This window comes from Heloderma suspectum, chromosome 1 (assembly GCF_057233095.1).
Source record: "Heloderma suspectum isolate Gila_16-S chromosome 1, 16-S_ref, whole genome shotgun sequence".
Taxonomy (NCBI): Eukaryota; Metazoa; Chordata; class Lepidosauria; order Squamata; family Helodermatidae; genus Heloderma; species Heloderma suspectum.
Window position 1 is genome coordinate 121,285,428 of NC_139458.1, and position 19,583 is coordinate 121,305,010.

A 19,583-nucleotide genomic window follows, 5' to 3' on the forward strand; every position below is an offset into this window, starting at 1 on the left:
TACTGTAATTGTATGATTTTGCAAACAGGAGAAATGATGCTCAGGGACAATTATTTGTCCCAGTGCCTACTTCTCAAGCTGTAACTGAGCTGAGACTGGAGCCAAATTCTTTCTGTTCAGAGTCCTTTGTAGAACCTGCCCACTACAATACCTGCTCTAAATATCATAACAATTAGTTACATCCCCTTTGGACTACTGTAATGTGCTCTGCACAGGGCTGCCTTCAAAAACTGTTCAGAAACTTCAGCTGGTCCAAATGCTGCAGCCAGACTACTGATGGGGGCCAGCTACAGGGAGCACACGATTCCCTTGTTACAACAACTTCACTAGTTGCCGGTCTGTTTCTGGGCAGAATTCAAGGTGCTGGTTTTGACCTTGTACAGTTTAGGACCAAGCTACCTGAAAGACTGCTTCTCCCATATCATATAATCATAGAATAGTATGGCTGGGAGGGGCCTATAAGACCATCGAGTCCAAGCCCCTGCTCAGTGCAGGAATCCAAGTCAGAGCATCCCTGACAGATGGCTGTCCAGCTTTATCTCAAATGCCTCCCGTGTGGGAGAGCACATGACTTCCCTAGGTAATTGGCTCTATTGTCGTATTGCTCTAACAGTCAGGAAGTTTTTCCTGATGTTCAGGAAGAATCTGGCTTCCTGTAACTTGAGCCCATTATTCCATGTCCTGCATTCTGGGATGATCGAGAAGAGATCCTGGCCTTCCTCTCTGGGACAACCTTTCAAGTACTTCAAGAGTGCTATCATATCTCCCCTCAGTCTTCTCAAGGCTAAACATGCCCAGTTCTTTCAGTCTCTCCTCATAGGGCTTTGTTTCCAGTCCCCTGATCATCTTTGTTGCCCTTCTCTGAACCCTCTCCAGTTTGTCTGCATCCTTCTTAAAGTGTGGCACCCAGAACTGGACACAGTACTCAAGAGGCCTACCCAGTGCTGAGTAGAGAGGAACTAGTACTTCCCAGGATTTGGAAGCTTGTTGTTCAGTCGTTAAGTCGTGTCCGACTCTTCATAACCCATGGACCATAGCACGCCAGGCCTTCCTGTCCTCCGCTCTCTCCCGGAGTGTGCTCAAGTTCATGTTCCATGGGGTTTTCTTGGCAAGAATACTGGAGTGGGTTGCCATTTCCTTCTCCAGTGAACCACATTTTGTCAGAACTCTCCACCATGACCTGTCCGTCTTGGGTGGCCCTGCATGGCATAGCTTATGGCTTCACTGAGTTACGCAAGCCCCTTCACCACAACAAGGCAGTGATCCATGAAGGGGATTTGGAAGCTATATTTCTATTAATGCAGCCCAAAAAAGCATTTGCCTTTTTTGCAGCCACATCACATTGTTGGCTCATATTCAGCTTGTGATTGACAACAATTCCAAGGTCCTTCTCACTTGTAGTATTGTTGAGCCAAGTATCGCCCATCTTGTGACTGTGCATTTGGTTTCTTTTTCCTAGGTGCAGAACTTGGCATTTATCCCTATTAAATTTCATTCTGTTGTTTTCTGCCTGGCATTCCAACCTATCAAGATCACTTTGAATTCTGTTTCTGTCTTCCAGGGCTGTCCCATCCAATTTTGTGTCATCTGCAAATTTGATCAGCATTCCCTGCACCTCCTAATCCAAGTTATTAACAGAAATGTTGAAGCGCACTGGGCCCAAGACTGAGCACTTCTGGAAAGGCCCTTCTTTCAAGATCACCATCTTCAGAGGCACATTTGGTAGCAATGTGAAAGAAGGCCTTCTTGGTGGCTGCTCCCTGGCTGTGGAACTCCCTGCAGAGGGAGGCTAGGTTTGCTCTCTCACTGCTGTCCTTCAACCAGCAGGCAAAGATTGCTTTATTCAAAAATAATAATTTGGTTTGTAATCAGATCTGTTGGGTTGGAGGCTGTTTTTGTTCTGTTGTTGTTTTTCATAGTTTTTGTCTTATTATTGTTTTTATCAAGTTTTATCAGTGATTGTAAACCACCTTGAGTGCCATTTTTGGTAGAAAGGTAAGGTACAAGTCAAATAAATAAACAAACAGGTGCCTGTTGGGAAAAAGAACACCATTATCAAAACCAAGAGCTCCACTGAGTAACCATTTCTTCAGGTCATGTGTGACCAAATCTGTCTGTTATAGGATGATCAGTCCCAATCAGACCTGGGATCTAAAAAAAGCTGGAGTAATGAGGCTGCACACAAAAGCTCTTCTAGTCTTACCTTGCTTTATTGATTACACCAAAAGCATATATAGAATGTGCACTTCAAATCACAGATATCAGATATCATATAAATAGAATATAAATAGAGTATCCAATCATACTCACCACTCACTACAATGGGAGAACCCCACTCAGTGATACTTTTCTCCAGAGATTTTGGGGTGTCAAGGTGCGCACCTTCCTGATGTTACGAGAATGATTTGGACTATTCCTAGGCCCACTTTTATATCCATTAGTCCACGGTCACTGTGCTGGGTGTTGCCCCGTGTTCATTAGTCACTGCATTATCTCACAGATGTTCAGCCTTCAACCCACAAGTCAAGAGACTGACTTATTGCTGAAGGTGCATTGTTCTGGTCAGCTCACCCTCAGCTCACAGCTGAGGGTGAGCTGACCAGAAGCTGACTTGCTATTGCACAGGATGTTACAATGGCTATTTCAAGCTGTTGTTCTACAGGATGGTGTAACTGCTGAAATGGCAATTGCCGACCTCACTCTGTAAAGGCTTCTTCACCCAGTTTTCAGAAGTTCTCATAGCATAATTTCTGAGATGTCCAATACTCCATAGCTCACGGACTTACTGGAACCCAACATCACTTATACTCCGGGAACCCATTCAATTAACATCTAACACATAATGTGGACACATAAATGCTGATACCTACATGATAACACATGAAATCAAGTGTAACACTTAAAATGTAATGCCTGGTCTCACACATGAAAGCATTGCACATGGCCTTGAATAAAGCATTCTGACATCATATTTTTCAAAGAAAATGTGGTTTGGTTGGATCCAGAATAGGAATTCTTTTGTCATGACTCTTGTGCTCTTTTGTCATCCCTAGTTAGCAACCACACCAGTCTACAAGTCTAGCCCAGATAGATCCCAATCAGTTTTGGTGAGCATCTTCTATTTATTTATTTTTATACTACCCTATAGCCAAAGCTCTCTGGGCAGTTAAAGATAATGTAGAGGTGCTACTGAGGTGACCTACTTTAGGTTGGGCCATGGTCCAGTTGCAGTTCATGACCATACTAGTTTACTAAAAGGGCCAGCTCTACCATTAGGCAGAGTTAGGCAGTTGCCTCAAACAGCAGATATTGTCCTGCTATGGGTGTGCTGAGCAAAACTAGAGGCAAATCCATGTGGCAAAGCCACTAAGCAAACAAAAGGTCAACACACAGTCCAGGAAAAAAAGGAAGTCCAAAAGAAGGGTCTTATCAGGGGTCAGTCACATGAGATATCAGTCCAAGGAGAAACAAAGTTTCAAAGCTCTAGGAGCTGGATTAAAGGTGTTATTCCAGCAGCTAGTAGGTCTTAACTCAAGGCCAAGTCTCCCAGTCCACACCCAGGTACAGCTGCAACACATCTGACGCTTCTGGAAGGAGTCCTCCTCATGAGGAGGAATAATACTCAGGACCATGACAGATGCCGAGGGAGCACAGGGCAGTTGGAGGGCAGAGCTGTGTGTGCCATGCAGCCTGCCCTGTACCCCTAAGCTAGTCGAGGGTGCTGTCCTGTCACCAGTGTTGAAGTAAGATTCAGCTTCCAGTTTTGGGGAACATCTTTTTATTTTATTTATTTATTACATTTTTATACCACCCAATGTAGGCGGGAGCGGGGGTATCATTTTGTCAATTGCCTCAGACTCTGAAATCTCTTGGGTTAGCCCTAGTGACCAACATAGTAGACTATTTGTTGTGTTTGTATTCCATCCTCTCTCCAAGGAGCTCAGAAAAGGTGGTCTCCCATATCAGTACTACTAGGCTTGGACCTGCTTAGCTTCAGTTACAGAACTACAACAGACAAGATTTAGTACTATTATTTAGTACTATTGGGGCAGTTGGTTGGCCACTGTGTGAACAGAATGCCGAACCAGGTAGGGCTTTAGTCTGATCCACCATAGTTCTTATGTTCTTAACATGTTCTCTTTAGGAAGTATTCAATTTCAGAACAGAAAGTGCTCTACTATATGATATATTCAGTGCTGTATGAAAAAGAAAAGTCAGGAAAGGGGAAACAATGTTTCACTTGGCTATAAAATTCTGCCTTACATAATATTGCTTTAATAATCTCCGTAGGCTGGTGCATTGTAGTAGCTATTCCATCAGTGGTGCTGAAAAACTACACCAATTCTTTGTAAAGGAAGAGAGAGGGAGGGAGGAGCTGTTCTTCTTTAGTTCTGAAATTGATTCTCAGTTGTTGCTAGTTGCTTGCAGTATAGTCAGCGTGCTGCTAAGCAAACCTCAGTGTATATATTTGATATCACAGTATTAATAATACAGGGTAATAAATGTGTAAGGGAAATTATATATGTTATCACTCAATGCCTATCGTGTATAAAAGTCATTACCGTGGATTCCAGTTCTACTCTCCCCTTGCGTACTTTGCTTGCTTGGGGGGCGGGGTATTAATTTTGCTTGCCTTTCCTTTAAATATGCTCCTGTCAACAGAGAGAAAATAGAGCTCCGTCAGATGTAATGTTTGTTCATTGATTTGAAAATGAAGTGCAAACTAGTTACACTTTACAGCAAACAAGGGTCACATCCTGTTGCATAGAGTCTCCCATTTCTTTGCACCTAACTGCCTGGCGGTGGTGGCGGCGGCACCACCACCACCACCAGGCCTTCCCTGTGGACTCCTGCCTGGCATTATTTTTAAGGGGATTTTAAAAATTTTGTTGTTGTTGTTGTTTTTCTGGGGGATTTTGTTGTGTTTTTAGGGGTGGGTAGCCTGCCTGATAGGCGGGAGCGAGGGGGCATGTGTCCACCTGATGGAGGCAGTGGGGGGAGTGTTGGGGGCCAGAACATACCGTGGCTGGGCGGCAGGCGCTGGCAGAGCGCTAGGGGCAGGCCATGCCAGATAAGGGGAACAAGGGAGAGATGTGTAGTATCTGTCCCCTGCTCCGGGTCTGTCCAGAGCCAAAGGATGGCTGGGGGAGGCGTGACCCCATCTTCTGGCCTTTGTTTGCTGCTCTGCAATGCCAGGTCTGTTACCCAGAAAACCTCCCTCATCCATGACATGATCCTGGATGAGGGTGCATACCTGGCATGTATTACGGAGACCTGGCTGGCCGAGGCTGCTGCTCCAACCCTTGCAGCCATGTGTCCAGCCGGATTTTCGTATGCACAGCAGCCGAGGGCTGGGGATCGGGGAGGGGGAGTGGCTGTTATCTACCAAGAGTCCTTGGTCTTCACCAGACCCCCTCTCCGGGAGACCAAGGTTGCTGAGTGCATGTACTGGAAGTTGGGCCCAAAGGGCAGTCTGGGGATTCTGCTTGTGTACCGTCCACCCCGCTGCACGACCGACTCCCTGGCCAAGGTGCTTGAGGTGGTCTCTGATGTGTGTGTACAGTCCCCTAACTTATTGGTGTTGGGGGACTTCAACGTACATTCAGAGGCCATCCTCACAGGAGCACCTCGGGACTTCATGGAGACCATGGCCTCCTGGGAGCTGCACCATATTCTAACTGGGCCCACCCATGTAGCCGGTCATGCGCTAGACCTTGTGTTTGTTTCTGGAAAAGCGGGGAGTGATCTGGAAGTTGGGGGCATATCCACCACCCCCTTGTCATGGTCAGATCACTATCTGGTGACGTTGGACTTCTCGGTTCCACAACCCCTCCGCAGGGGTGGAGGACCCATTAAAATGGTCCGCCCCAGGCGTCTTATGGATCCAAATGGATTCCTGAACACGCTTGGGGATTCTCTGGGGCACACCAATGGCCACTCGGTCGAGACCCTGGTGGGTGGCTGGAATGCCGCAATCACTGGGGCATTAGATCAGGTGGCTCCGAAACGCCCTCTCCCCCTGAACAGGGCTCGGACTGCACCATGGTTCAATCCGCGGTTACGAGCTCTGAAACAGGAGGTGAGACAGCTAGAGCGCTGGTGGCGGAAGTCTCGCTCCAAAGACGATCAGACACGGGCTACAGCTGTATCTTCAGCCTATCACGTGGCGGTGAAGGCAGCAAAAAAGGAATATTATGCTGCCTCTATCGCGTCTGCAGAGTGCTGTCCCAGGAGGATGTTCCAAGTGGTCCGGAGCCTGGTCAGTCCTGTGGCTCCTGAACCACTGGAGCATTCTAAGGCCTCTTGTGAGGCCTTGGCAAGGCACTTTTCAGATAACATTGATCAGATTAGGTGTGTTACTCTGCATGCTGTGGATACAGTTAGTGAGCAAGAGGCGGCCTGTGGCAAACCGGTTTTGTGGGATTGGTTCCAGCTTCTTCCTCCTGATGAAGTGGACAAGGTGCTTTCATCTGTAAGGCCGACCACCTGCCTACTTGATCCTTGCCCATCGTGGCTCATTATGGGCTGCAGAGAGAGACTGGGTGAGGGGATCAGGGCGGTGGTGAACGCCTCCCTTGAGGAGGGAGTGATGCCATCAGCCCTCAAGGAGGCAGTGATAAGAAGCCCTCCTTGGATCCTCAAGTTTTGAACAACTTTCGCCCAGTCTCAAATCTGCCATTTTGGGGCAAGGTGATTGAGCGGGTGGTGGCGATGCAGTTGAAGGCACACTTGGAAGAAACTGATTATCTAGACCCATTTCAGTCGGGCTTCAGGCTTGGGCATGGGACAGAAACGGCCTTGGTCGCCTTGGTAGATGATATGAGGAGGGCTCTGGATAGGGGTGAATGCTCCTTCCTTGTTCTCCTCGACCTCTCAGCGGCTTTCGATACCATTGACCACGGTATCCTCCTGGACCACCTGGAGGGGTTGGGCATTGGAGACACCATATTGCGGTGGTTCCGGTCCTTCCTCTCCAGCAGGTACCAGAAGGCAGCACTGGGAGAGGAGGTTTCGGACCCGTGTCCACTCACTTGTGGAGTGCCATAGGGTTCCATCCTCTCTCCGATGCTATTTAACATCTATGTGAAGCCACTGGGGGCTATCATCAGGAGGTTTGGGATGTGGTGTCATCAATATGTGGATGACACGCAGCTCTACCTCTCATTCAAATCTTCACCAAGGTTGGCCGTAGAATCCCTGTCCAAATGTCTGGAGATGGTGAGTGGCTGGATGGGGAGGAATAAGCTGAAGCTGAACCCTGACAAGACCGAGGTACTTTTGGTGGGAGACAAGAGGAGGCTGGGGGATGTTGACCTGGTGTTGAATGGGGCACGGCTACCCTTGAAAGACCAGGTCCGCAGTCTGGGGGTCATTTTGGACTCCCAGCTGTCCATGCAGGCTCAGGTGTCAGCTGTGAGCCGAACAGCACTGTATCAACTCCATCTGATACAGCGGCTGCGCCCCTTCCTTCCCGACCATCTGCTCCCATCGGTAGTACATGCCCTGGTCTCCTGTCGTTTAGACTACTGTAATGCGCTCTACGTGAGGTTACCCTTGAAGACGGTTCGGAAGCTGCAGCTGGTACAGAACACGGCGGCTCGCCTGATTAAAGGCAGCCGCCGGTGAGATCACATCACTCCAGTGCTAAAGGAGTTGCACTGGTTACCAGTTGTTTTCCTGGCCAAATTCAAGGTGTTGGTTTTGACCTTTAAAACCCTATATGGTTCCAGCCCAGCCTATCTTAAGGAGCTCCTCCAGCAGCACCAGACAGGCCGCTTAACAAGATCAGCCTCGGATGGCCTTCTCTCTGTCCCATCAGCCAGGACAGCTAGACTGGTGGGGACGAGGGAGAGGGCCTTTTCTGTGGTGGCCCCCACTCTGTGGAACTCCCTCCCTAGGGAACTCTGCCATGCCCCCTCTTCAATGAGCTTCCGTTGTGCATTAAAAACGTGGTTGTTCAGGCAGGCATTTGGGGTGGGTTAGGGTATTTTAGAAAATGTTTTTACTGTAGAATTTTATTGTTTTAAACTGTTTAATTGTATGTTGTACATCGCCCAGAGTGGCTGGGTGACCAGCCAGATGGGCGATTAATAAATTTAATAATAATAATAATAATAATAATAATAACTGAAATAATGGCTTGCCTAGTTGATGTAGAAAGTGTGATATGACACCTCCCCATTCCCCCTTGAGATGGATACCCTTGAAGGCATTTGTTCATCAGAGAGCCAAAATAAGGCCCAAGCTAACTTTATGGAATATAGGACATATGCAAATATGAAAATTAAGTATATTTACTGACTAAAATCAGAAGCAATGAGAACATTTATTTTTATTTGCATTTGGACTCTGTTCAGTAGAGACGGCTTGGGGGCAGCGGGGGAGAAATGTTTAAAACTAGAATTTAAAAAAATGAAGTGGAATGCTGGGAGTTGTAAGGCTTTTTTCTGTATAAACATGCATAGGATTGTGCCCTTAATGTATTTAAGGTCCCATAACACTCTATATTAAACAGTGATATCAAAGGGAAATTAAATCCCATCTTATCTTAATCTGTAGAAATAAAATGTCAGTCCAAAGAAAAAAAGGCTCTTGTGCTTTTCATGGAAGATGTTTACACTCAGGACCTAAGTAGATCTGTGTGGGAGATCTGTGATTGGATCTTCCAATGTCATTTTCTTCTTCTGAAAGCAGGGAGGATTGAATTGGGCTGAAGCAAGTCCAACTCTTTCCTTCCCCCATCACACCCCAATCAAAAATTACCTCTTTCCTAACTGCTATTAGCCCCAGATGGGGCAACATACAGGGGCTTGTATTATGTTAATACAACTAGTAGCAGCTGCAGGGATGCAGGGTAAAGCATGGGTTAGAGCAGGGGTGGGAAGACGATAGATCCCCAGATTTTTTGGACTACAACTCCCGTAAGCCCAACCTTTGGAGATCTACCTTCTGCCCACCTCTGGGTTAGAGTGCCCATCTACCAATCCAAATTCAAATCAGGGGAGGGGCTGCTTAAAAAAGAGAAAATTGCATTAAGAGATCCAGTCACTGATCTCCTACATAACATATACTTTGGCCCTCAATCTTTGGGGAATCTTCAGGGGAAGAGTGTTCTACAGCATATTTGATCCTCCTTAGGATTTATTAATGGTTACATTGCACAAAAGCAGTGAATTTTAAGGGCATTCAGTATGTCCATTTTCTTTGAAGGGCATTCAGTATGATCCTTTTCTGTTTAACAGTTCACAGTAACCACAGGTGTTATCAGTACAGGACAAATACCATTTCTTTTGAAGCAAAGGTATTTGTGACTTCAGCAGACAGACCTAATACATAGCGCTATTTGAGGAATAATCACATGTTGTTAGAAATACAGAGCAGGGGGGACAATTCCTGAATAGTACCCCTGCCTCAACAGCATGTTGTGGTTATTCTAATTCATAGTAATGGTTCTCTGGGCAGAAAAAAAAAGAAATACTGGTGTTTATTCTGTACATTTTAAGCTAGGGCATGTGGATCTGTTAATGTCTCTTTATTATAGATTAAGATGACCTCCTTCTATAAGGGTTTTTTCTTTCCTGTCAAGACTGCCATTTGCCCTGGACATGTTACCTCAGTTTCATTCCCATGACTGAAAAAGCCTATCTCAAAGGAAACACTTTCCCAGACATTATCTAACCTCTGAATCACTCACCTAAATCTTTTATGAATGCTTATTCACTTTGAAGATATTTACTGACTCAGTAAAACATCGAAAGCTTTACTTCATTCTGCAAAGTGCGCATCACTGTGGCTACCTCACTAATGATCCCTGCAGCAAAATCTTGTACATGTCTACTCAGGAACAAATCCCATTGAGTTCAATGGGGCTTACTTCCAGAGAAGTGTGCGTAGGATTGCAGCCCTAAGGTGCCTGGAAACACAGCCTGATTCCTCAAGATCTTGAATCAAGAGGATTTTTTTTTTCCATTGGCAGTGCTAAGATTGTGTTTTAAAAAAGGATTGCAGTATTCCAGTCCTGCCAAAGTTAAACCCTGCTACTTAAAATGTTCTGGCCACACAATAAAGAAACACACAACACATTCCATGTGTTTGCAGCTCAAACATGTGTCTTTGCTCACAAGTACATCCTACTGTGTTCCATGAGCCTTATTCTGAGCTAAGCCTGTTTGGGTTTGCAGCCTTAGACTGCTTTTCTTAACAGCAGAGCCCACCGCATAGCAAACTTCTTTTGAAACTGAGTTGCAAAAGCAGTTAGTGATAATGAAAGCCCTTGCAAGAAGCTTAAGCAGCTCTTCAGATCCTGGCCTGTTATGTGGGTGGAGTTGGTGGAGAGTAGCAGTAGTAGTGTTGTAGTAGTAGGTTTAGTTTGGGTTGGTTGGTTGTTGTTTTTAGGAAACTCAGGCTTCTGGCAGATACGTAATAGCTTTAACAAAAATGGTTAATTCTAATGTTATGTTAATATTGATTTCTATGCTCTTTTTTCTGGTCAAAGCCCCTAAAGCAGCATAAAACAATAAAAAGGCATAATAAAAAGGCAACATAACCAAAACAAAACACAATCAATGAAACGCAATCAAATTGCAATAAACAACAGGGAGGACAGTTATAAATAAAAACAGCCAGCATGAACAGCATAAAGTAAGGGGGAACAAATCAGCCGTTCTAAAAAGACTGGTCTGAGGACTTCCGGTTGGGACCAATGTCGCTTTGGTAGCTTCCCATGGGGCTCCGTGGGAGCTTTCTCAAACAGCTTTTTAAAAGGTTGAAAAACCTTTTCATCTCCCCCCTGGAATGGAAAGGGGGGGGCAAGGCAAGCAAGCTTTGGACAACATCTTGGAGAAAGGTAACTCCCATGCAATAGTGGGGGGGCTAGATGCCAGGATTATCTCCCCAGAGCTTTACCAATGCAAAAAGCTGTACTGAGACTCCTATTTTATAGGAGAAAACACGGCTGACGTGTCCCATATAATATATGCTTTAAGAAATAACAAACTTTGAGGAATGATTTTAACAAAATTTGAGAACATCTGAGGACCTGTAAGATCTGCTTGAGAGAAACATGTCTGTGCCGAGGAGAAAAAGGGAGCTTGCATCTACTCCCCCCGAACCTTCTGTGTCAAAAATGTCAAGAAGAAAAGATAGAGGTGAATTATTTATGCTGATAAAGACCTTATCTTCGCAATTTTCAGAGCAAGTCAAGAGGTTGGATTTAATCCAAAATTCCATCACCGCCCTGCAAGGAGCTGTAGATTTGATTAATGTGTCATGGCAAAAAATGGAGTCGAAAATTAATGAGCTTGAAGACCGTGTGGCTGGAAACGAAGCCACGACACAAATTTATTTTAAAAATATCTCTGATAGAATTTCTCAACTGGAGGCCTTTATGAAGAGATCCAATGTACATATTTTAGGGATTAAAAATTTGCCTAATGATGTAAAATTGCTTGTTTTTGTGGATAAACTTTTGCATGAAATACTCCCTATTCCATCTGATTATTTACTTGATATTGAGCAGGCAATTTGTGTGCCAAATGCTAAAGGGACTGATTACACCATCATAGCTCAATTTGCAAAAGTCTCCCCAAAGAATTTTATCCTGCGTTTGGCTAGAGAGGCACGAAGCCTTTCCTGGAAAGAAGATAAAGTGATGCTATTTCCAGACTACATTAAAGAGGTGGCGAATAAAAGAAGGCAATTTATCAAAGCAAAGAACTTGGCAAATCAAATGAATTTACAATACTACTTAAAATATCCTGCTACTCTCTGTATTGTGTCTGAAGATCAGATGAAGAAGTTTCAAAATCATGAAATGGTGGAGGCTTGGCTGAACGTAAAAAAGTATAAGAACTTTGTTACAACCCCATGAATTGGAATCTTTAAACAAGCTTTGTTAATTGTTTCTATTTAGTCTATTTGATCCAGGCTAACTCATAAGATAAATGATTATATAGATTTGCTTACTTTCTTTCATTTCTTACTTTTTCTTTTTTCTTGCTTTTATTTTAAAATAGATAATATATCTAGTATAAAATATATTACTCAATATTGAAGGTTTATATTGTTTTATTGTTATATAGTATTATATCTATATCTATATCTATATTTATCTATCTATCTATCTATATATATATATAATTACTAATAATACTAGGCTTTTGGGGATGAATTCTAGACTTCTTTTTTGATATAAGATTGATGATATGATATAGAAATGTAAGGTTGTATACTAAATTGTAAGATTGTTAAGGTTATAGATATAGTCTTTAAAGTAGAATGGAGACCGGGGAGTGTTGGAACTTAAATTCAATTTGTTAGGGGAGAGGGAGAGGGAGGGAGGAATTTTCTTCTTTTTTCTTTGCTTCCTTTCCTCCTTCCTTTTCCTTTTTTCCTTTTCTTTCTTTTTTCTTCTCTTTTTATTATTGTGGTGTCCTCATCAGAATATTGTATTGCTGGGAAATTGAAGCATTGATGAGGTTGTTGGTAATTCTGGTACTGTTTATTTCATTCATATAAAATAAATAAAAATATATTCAAAAAAAAATAAAAAGACTGGTCTGTTGTTGTTGTTGTTGTTGTTCAGTCGTTCAGTCGTGTCCGACTCTTCGTGACCCCATGGACCATAACACGCCAGGCCTTCCAGTCCTGCGCTCTCTCCCGGAGCGTGCTCAAGTTCATATTCATTGCATCCGTGATGCTATCTAACCTTCTCATCCTCTGCCTTCCCCTTCTCCTTTGGCCTTCAGTCTTTCCCAGCATCAGGGTCTTTTCCAGGGAGTTTTCTCTTCGCATTAGGTGGCCAAAATATTGGAGCTTCAGCTTCATTATCTGTCCTTCCAATGAGCACTCAGGGTTGATTTCCTTTAGGATGGACGGATTTGACCTCCTTGCAGTCCAGGGCACTCGTAAGAGTCTTCTCCAGCACCACAGTTCGAAAGCATCAATTCTTCGGCGCTCAGCCTTCCTTATAGTCCAGCTCTCACAGCCATACATTACTACTGGGAAAACCATAGCTTTGATTAGACGGACCTTTGTCGGCAAGGTGATGTCTCTGCTTCTTACTATGCTGTCTAGGTTGGCCATAGCTTTCCTCCCAAGGAGCAAGCGTCTTTTAATTTCATGGCTACAGTCACCGTCTGCGGTGATCTTGGAGCCCAAGAAAGTAAAATCTGTCACTGCTTCCATTTCTTCCCCTTCTATATGCCAGGAAGTGATGGGGCCAGATGCCATGATCTTAGTTTTTTTAATGTTGAGTTTCAAACCAGCTTTTGCACTCTCCTCTTTCACCCTCAACAAGAGGCTCTTTAGATCCTCTTCATTTTCTGCCATTAGGGTGGTATCGTCTGCATATCGGAGGTTGTTGATAATTCTCCCAGCAATCTTAATTCTGACCTCTGATTCATCCAACCCGGCATTTCTCATGATGTACTCTGCATATAAGTTAAATAAGCAGGGTGACAATATGCAGCCTTGTCGTACTCCTTTCCCAATTTGGAACCAATCGGTTGTTCCATGTCTGGTTCTTACTGTTGCTTCTTGACCCTCGTACAGGTTTCTCAGGAGACAGGTAAGGTGGTCTGGTACTCCCATCACTTTAAGAATTTGCCACAGTTTGTTGTGATCCACACAATCAAAGGCTTTAGCATAGTCAATGAAGCAGAAATAGACGTTTTTCTGGAATTCTCTTGCTTTCTCCATGATGCAGCGAATGTTGGCGATTTGATCTCTAGTTCCTCTGCCTCTTCTAAACCCAGCTTGTACTTCCGGTAGTTCTCGGTTCGCATACTGCTGAAGCCTAGCTTGTAGGATTTTGAGCATCACCTTGCTGGCATGTGAAATGAGCGCAATTGTGCGGTAGTTTGAACACTCTTTGGCGTTGCCCTTCTTTGGAATTGGAATGTAAACTGACCTTTTCCAGTCTTGTGGCCACTGTTGAGTGTTCCAGATTTGTTGGCATATTGAATGCAGCACTTTAACAGCATCATCTTTTAGGATTTTAAATAGCTCAGCTGGAATACTGTCATCTCCGCTAGCTTTGTTGTTACTAATGCTTCCTAAGGCCCACTTGACTTCACTCTCGAGGATGTCCGGCTCAAGTTCAGTGACCGCACTATCATGGCTATCAGGGACATTCAGATCTTTCCTGTATAGTTCTTCTGTGTATTCTTGCCACCTCTTCTTAATCTCATCTGCTTCTGTTAGGTCCATGCCTTCTTTGTCCTTTATCATGCCCGTCTTTGCACAAAACGTTCCCTTGAGATCTCCAATTTTCTTGAAGAGATCTCTAGTCTTTCCCATTCTGTTGTTTTCCTTGATTTCTTTGCATTGTTCATTTAAGAAGGCCTTCTTGTCTCTCCTTGCTATTCTCTGGAACTCTGCATTCAGTTGGGTATATCTTCCCCTTTCTCCCTTGCTTTTCGCTTCCCTTCTTTCGTGAGCTACTTGTAAAGCCTCATCAGACAGCCACTTTGCTTTCTTGCATTTCTTTTTCTTTGGGATGGATTTCGTTGCTGCCTCCTGAACAATGTTACGGACCTCCGTCCATAGGCACTCTGTCTATCAGGTCTAATCCCTGAAATCTATTCCTCACCTCCACTGCATATTCATCAGGGATATAAGAGAAGAGGGAGGGGGCCAGGCATAGCTCCCAAGAGAGAGATTTCTAGAGCCTTGGTGCCACTGCAGAGAAAGTCATCACGCACACCGACCAGTCTCAGACAGTGGTGAGATGCAAAGGAAAACCTCATCCAAAGATTTCAATGAGCAGGCAGAACCATGCAAGAGCCAAGTGCCCTTTCAGATACCTCTCAGACTGCTTCATTCAAACATCAATGAATGACACTGATTTCAATAACAGATTTTCATTCTAACTGTAAGTTCTGTTATCTAACATTCATGGCCACCTTGCATCTATGTGTGAGACCCTGCATAATAATATTTTGTATCTATATGAAGCTTTAGAGTCTTCTAAGTGCTTTTCAGACACTCTTTCAGGAAAAAGAATAATAAAGCAACCTCCTTTGCAGCCATGGGATCAGGTTTACTTGCAAATTTTAAGACCTCTTCACTTACACTAATGAAAAGAATAGCTTTTCTAGGATATAATTCGCTACCTTTTTGCACCCTTGTTGTTGTTGTTCAGTCGTTCAGTCGTGTCCGACTCTTCGTGACCCCATGGACCATAGCACGCCAGGCCTTCCTGTCCTGCGCTCTCTCCCGGAGCGTGCTCAAGTTCATATTCATTGCATCCGTGATGCTATCTAGCCATCTCATCCTCTGCCGTCCCCTTCTCCTTTTGCCTTCAGTCTTTCCCAGCATCAGGGTCTTTTCCAGGGAGTTTTCTCTTCGCATTAGGTGGCCAAAATATTGGAGCTTCAGCTTCATTATCTGTCCTTCCAATGAGCACTCAGGGTTGATTTCCTTTAGGATGGACTGATTTGACCTCCTTGCAGTCCAGGGCACTCGTAAGAGTCTTCTCCAGCACCACAGTTCGAAAGCATCAATTCTTCGGCGCTCAGCCTTCCTTATAGTCCAGCTCTCACAGCCATACATTACTACTGGGAAAACCATAGCTTTGATTAGACGGACCTTTGTCGGCAAGGTGGTGTCTCTGCTTCTTACTATGCTGTCTAGGTTGGCCATAGCTTTCCTCCCAAGGAGCAAGCGTCTTTTAATTTCATGGCTACAGTCACCGTCTGCGGTGATCTTGGAACCCAAGAAAGTAAAATCTGTCACTGCTTCCATTTCTTCCCCTTCTATATGCCAGGAAGTGATGGGGCCAGATGCCATGATCTTAGTTTTTTTAATGTTGAGTTTCAAACCAGCTTTTGCACTCTCCTCTTTCACCCTCAACAAGAGGCTCTTTAGATCCTCTTCGCTTTCTGCCATTAGGGTGGTATCGTCTGCATATCGGAGGTTGTTGATAATTCTCCCAGCAATCTTAATTCCGACCTCTGATTCATCCAACCCGGCATTTCTCATGATGTACTCTGCATATAAGTTAAATAAGCAGGGTGACAATATGCAGCCTTGTCGTACTCCTTTCCCAATTTGGAACCAATCGGTTGTTCCATGTCTGGTTCTTACTGTTGCTTCTTGACCCTCGTACAGGTTTCTCAGGAGACAGGTAAGGTGGTCTGGTACTCCCATCACTTTAAGAATTTGCCACAGTTTGTTGTGATCCACACAATCAAAGGCTTTAGCATAGTCAATGAAGCAGAAATAGACGTTTTTCTGGAATTCTCTTGCTTTCTCCATGATGCAGCGAATGTTGGCGATTTGATCTCTAGTTCCTCTGCCTCTTCTAAACCCAGCTTGTACTTCCGGTAGTTCTCGGTTCGCATACTGCTGAAGCCTAGCTTGTAGGATTTTGAGCATCACCTTGCTGGCATGTGAAATGAGCGCAATTGTGCGGTAGTTTGAACACTCTTTGGCGTTGCCCTTCTTTGGAATTGGAATGTAAACTGACCTTTTCCAGTCTTGTGGCCACTGTTGAGTGTTCCAGATTTGTTGGCATATTGAATGCAGCACTTTAACAGCATCATCTTTTAGGATTTTAAATAGCTCAGCTGGAATACTGTCATCTCCGCTAGCTTTGTTGTTACTAATGCTTCCTAAGGCCCACTTGACTTCACTCTCGAGGATGTCCGGCTCAAGTTCAGTGACCGCACTATCATGGCTATCAGGGACATTCAGATCTTTCCTGTATAGTTCTTCTGTGTATTCTTGCCACCTCTTCTTAATCTCATCTGCTTCTGTTAGGTCCATGCCTTCTTTGTCCTTTATCATGCCCGTCTTTGCACAAAACGTTCCCTTGAGATCTCCAATTTTCTTGAAGAGATCTCTAGTCTTTCCCATTCTGTTGTTTTCCTTGATTTCTTTGCATTGTTCATTTAAGAAGGCCTTCTTGTCTCTCCTTGCTATTCTCTGGAACTCTGCATTCAGTTGGGTATATCTTCCCCTTTCTCCCTTGCTTTTCGCTTCCCTTCTTTCGTGAGCTACTTGTAAAGCCTCATCAGACAGCCACTTTGCTTTCTTGCATTTCTTTTTCTTTGGGATGGATTTCGTTGCTGCCTCCTGAACAATGTTACGGACCTCCGTCCATAGGCACTCTGTCTATCAGGTCTAATCCCTGAAATCTATTCCTCACCTCCACTGCATATTCATCAGGGATATAAGAGAAGAGGGAGGGGGCCAGGCATAGCTCCCAAGAGAGAGATTTCTAGAGCCTTGGTGCCACTGCAGAGAAAGTCATCACGCACACCGACCAGTCTCAGACAGTGGTGAGATGCAAAGGAAAACCTCATCCAAAGATTTCAATGAGCAGGCAGAACCATGCAAGAGCCAAGTGCCCTTTCAGATACCTCTCAGACTGCTTCATTCAAACATCAATGAATGACACTGATTTCAATAACAGATTTTCATTCTAACTGTAAGTTCTGTTATCTAACATTCATGGCCACCTTGCATCTATGTGTGAGACCCTGCATAATAATATTTTGTATCTATATGAAGCTTTAGAGTCTTCTAAGTGCTTTTCAGACACTCTTTCAGGAAAAAGAATAATAAAGCAACCTCCTTTGCAGCCATGGGATCAGGTTTACTTGCAAATTTTAAGACCTCTTCACTTACACTAATGAAAAGAATAGCTTTTCTAGGATATAATTCGCTACCTTTTTGCACCCTTGTTGTTGTTGTTCAGTCGTTCAGTCGTGTCCGACTCTTCGTGACCCCATGGACCATAGCACGCCAGGCCTTCCTGTCCTGCGCTCTCTCCCGGAGCGTGCTCAAGTTCATATTCATTGCATCCGTGATGCTATCTAGCCATCTCATCCTCTGCCGTCCCCTTCTCCTTTTGCCTTCAGTCTTTCCCAGCATCAGGGTCTTTTCCAGGGAGTTTTCTCTTCGCATTAGGTGGCCAAAATATTGGAGCTTCAGCTTCATTATCTGTCCTTCCAATGAGCACTCAGGGTTGATTTCCTTTAGGATGGACTGATTTGACCTCCTTGCAGTCCAGGGCACTCGTAAGAGTCTTCTCCAGCACCACAGTTCGAAAGCATCAATTCTTCGGCGCTCAGCCTTCCTTATAGTCCAGCTCTCACAGCCATACATTACTACTGGGAAAACCATAGCTTTGATTAGACGGACCTTTGTCGGCAAGGTGGTGTCTCTGCTTCTTACTATGCTGTCTAGGTTGGCCATAGCTTTCCTCCCAAGGAGCAAGCGTCTTTTAATTTCATGGCTACAGTCACCGTCTGCGGTGATCTTGGAACCCAAGAAAGTAAAATCTGTCACTGCTTCCATTTCTTCCCCTTCTATATGCCAGGAAGTGATGGGGCCAGATGCCATGATCTTAGTTTTTTTAATGTTGAGTTTCAAACCAGCTTTTGCACTCTCCTCTTTCACCCTCAACAAGAGGCTCTTTAGATCCTCTTCGCTTTCTGCCATTAGGGTGGTATCGTCTGCATATCGGAGGTTGTTGATAATTCTCCCAGCAATCTTAATTCCGACCTCTGATTCATCCAACCCGGCATTTCTCATGATGTACTCTGCATATAAGTTAAATAAGCAGGGTGACAATATGCAGCCTTGTCGTACTCCTTTCCCAATTTGGAACCAATCGGTTGTTCCATGTCTGGTTCTTACTGTTGCTTCTTGACCCTCGTACAGGTTTCTCAGGAGACAGGTAAGGTGGTCTGGTACTCCCATCACTTTAAGAATTTGCCACAGTTTGTTGTGATCCACACAATCAAAGGCTTTAGCATAGTCAATGAAGCAGAAATAGACGTTTTTCTGGAATTCTCTTGCTTTCTCCATGATGCAGCGAATGTTGGCGATTTGATCTCTAGTTCCTCTGCCTCTTCTAAACCCAGCTTGTACTTCCGGTAGTTCTCGGTTCGCATACTGCTGAAGCCTAGCTTGTAGGATTTTGAGCATCACCTTGCTGGCATGTGAAATGAGCGCAATTGTGCGGTAGTTTGAACACTCTTTGGCGTTGCCCTTCTTTGGAATTGGAATGTAAACTGACCTTTTCCAGTCTTGTGGCCACTGTTGAGTGTTCCAGATTTGTTGGCATATTGAATGCAGCACTTTAACAGCATCATCTTTTAGGATTTTAAATAGCTCAGCTGGAATACTGTCATCTCCGCTAGCTTTGTTGTTACTAATGCTTCCTAAGGCCCACTTGACTTCACTCTCGAGGATGTCCGGCTCAAGTTCAGTGACCGCACTATCATGGCTATCAGGGACATTCAGATCTTTCCTGTATAGTTCTTCTGTGTATTCTTGCCACCTCTTCTTAATCTCATCTGCTTCTGTTAGGTCCATGCCTTCTTTGTCCTTTATCATGCCCGTCTTTGCACAAAACGTTCCCTTGAGATCTCCAATTTTCTTGAAGAGATCTCTAGTCTTTCCCATTCTGTTGTTTTCCTTGATTTCTTTGCATTGTTCATTTAAGAAGGCCTTCTTGTCTCTCCTTGCTATTCTCTGGAACTCTGCATTCAGTTGGGTATATCTTCCCCTTTCTCCCTTGCTTTTCGCTTCCCTTCTTTCGTGAGCTACTTGTAAAGCCTCATCAGACAGCC